Raw genomic sequence first — 2,500 nt, 5'->3', positions numbered from 1 at the left:
AATGGGGTCCAGGCACAGTGCTTGCTCTGCCGAGGCTGGGTGCCGAGGTTCTTTCGTTTTGTTTTTGTTAGTCACCCCCTTCGGGGAGAGGTACTGTGTTTATCAAACTGGAGAAACCTAATGGGCGGCTATGACCTCTAGGGAATCTTTGTAAAAGCTACGTAGTGATACCCTGCCGGACCACCTAGGAAGTGATCAATGGGGAGTCATGATCCCCGGGCAAAACGGGAATCACGGCTCATGGGTAAAGTGTGCGACCTCTGCAGAGGGTTAGAAACTGATATATCAGCCGTGCTCACGGTTATGAGCGGCCTTGGGATCCTCTTTGATTAGAGATACAGATGGTTCAATATATATAATGGTTCTATTTAATATTTTGGTTCGATGATGATAATGATGTTCCTCGATGAGGAAAAGGTTCACGGGTTGGGTATATGATAAAACTTGGCTTCTACTAGTAATAAATACCTGACCAACTAAAAGCAACTGCTTGAGCTTAACCCCATATAAAGCTAGTCCACTTTAGCCAAACGGGACATTTGCTGAGTACGTTGATGTGTACTCACCCTTGCTTTCACAAAACACCAGGTTGCCTTTGGTGCAATCTATGCTCAAGTAAAGAAGGTGTCGAGGCGGATCTCCAGGAGTTCCAGGACTTCGAAGTTCGAGGATTAGGCTAGCGACCTCCCCCAGTCAGCTGCCTGTGGTGGGTTGTTTACGTTGGCTACGTTTCTATTCTGTGTACTTTGATTATATTATGTAAATGACTCTAGTCTTTCATATTATTACTTACCCTTTATTGTTATTCGAAGCATTGTGCTATGATGAGTCATTTATGTAATCGCTATGTATGTGAGTTCTGATCCTGGCACGTACATGGTTCGCATTCGGTTTACCTTCCAAAACCGGGTGTGACACTGAATCCTTTGCAGACGACTTAAAACGCGACGGGGCATTGTAAGTGGCAGAGTGGCCTTGCTGCCACGATCCACTGAGATCCAGCCCCGCGTCGCACGGATTCGTCCCTCCCCCCCACTCTACGCACCGCCTAGCGACTAGGTTTCGAACCCACGGAAGAGGGGCACCGGTCTTCCGGACGGAAATGGCCAAGGCGCAGCGTGGCCGAAGACCGCCGTGGGTTCGTGCACGACCAAAAAAAAGCTAAGTCCCAGCGTGTGGAAAGACACCGAAGCTGCTACGTATGCCTTGGGTGAAGGGTAGGATGGCGACGGGGCGGCATGGCTGTTCGGCCTTGCGTTTGGGCCGAAAACGAGGGGTTCGCCCATGGCGCACGTGCCGAAAACCGAGTTTCGGGCATGGCCCCGGAAATAAGCTAAGTCCAAGCGTGTGGAAAGACACCGAAGGTAATATGTATGTCTTGGGTGAAGGGCATGGCGGAACGGAGGGAAAACGGCACGGAGGCGCAAGGCGACGGGCGGCATGGCTGTTCGGCCTTGCGTCTGGGCCGAAAATGAGGGGTTCGCCCATGGCGCACGGGCCGAAAACTGAGGCCCGGGCACGACCCCGAAAATAAGCTAAGTCCAAGCGTGTGGAATGGAAAGACAACGAAGCTAAGGTGTATGTATGGCTTGAGTGAAGGGCAAGGTGGAACGGAGGGAAAACGGGAGGAGGCGCGCGGGGACGGGCGGCAGTGCTATTCGGCCTTGCGTCTGGGATGAAAACGTGGTGTTCGCCATGGCGCACGGGCCGAAAACGGAGGCTCGGCCACGACCGCGAAAACGTGGGCTAAGTCCCAGCGTGTGGAAAGACACCGAACATAAAGTGTATGTCTTTGGTGAAGGGCACAGTGGTACGGAGGGAAAACGACACGGAGGCACGCGACGAACGGAGGCTCGGGCACGGAGGCGCGCGGCGACGGGCGGCATGGCTGTTCGGCCTTGCGTTTGGGCTGAAAACGAGGCGTTCGCCATGGCGCGCGGGCCGAAAACAACGGTTCGGCCACGGCCTCGGAAATAAGCTAAGTCCAAGCGTGTAGAAAGACACCAAAGCTAATGTGTAAGTCTTGAGTGAAGGGCACGGTGGAACGGAGGCAAAACGACACGGAGGCGCGCGACGTCGGGCGGCATGGCTGTTCGGCCTTGCGTTTGGGCCGAAAACGAGGGGTTCGCCCATGGCGCAGGGGGCGAAAAGTAAGGTTCGGGCACGACCCCGAAAATAAGCTAAGTCCAAGCATGTGGAATGGAAAGACAACGAAGCTAAGGTGTATGTATGGCTTGAGTGAAGGGCACGTTGGAACTGAGGGAAAACGACACAGAGGCGTGCGGCATGGCTGTTCGGCCTTGCGTCTGGGCTGAAAACGAGGTGTTCGCCATGGCGCACGGGCCGAAAACGGAGGCTCGGGCACGAACTCGAAAATAAGCTAAGTCCAAGCATGTGGAAAGACACCGAATCTAAAGTGTATTTCTTCGGTGAAGGGCACAGTGGAACGGAGGGAAAACGACACGGAGGCACGCGACGAACCGAGGCTCGGGCACGGAGG

This window comes from Zea mays, chromosome 6 (assembly GCF_902167145.1).
Source record: "Zea mays cultivar B73 chromosome 6, Zm-B73-REFERENCE-NAM-5.0, whole genome shotgun sequence".
Taxonomy (NCBI): Eukaryota; Viridiplantae; Streptophyta; class Magnoliopsida; order Poales; family Poaceae; genus Zea; species Zea mays.
Note: the sequence above shows the minus strand (reverse complement) of the source record.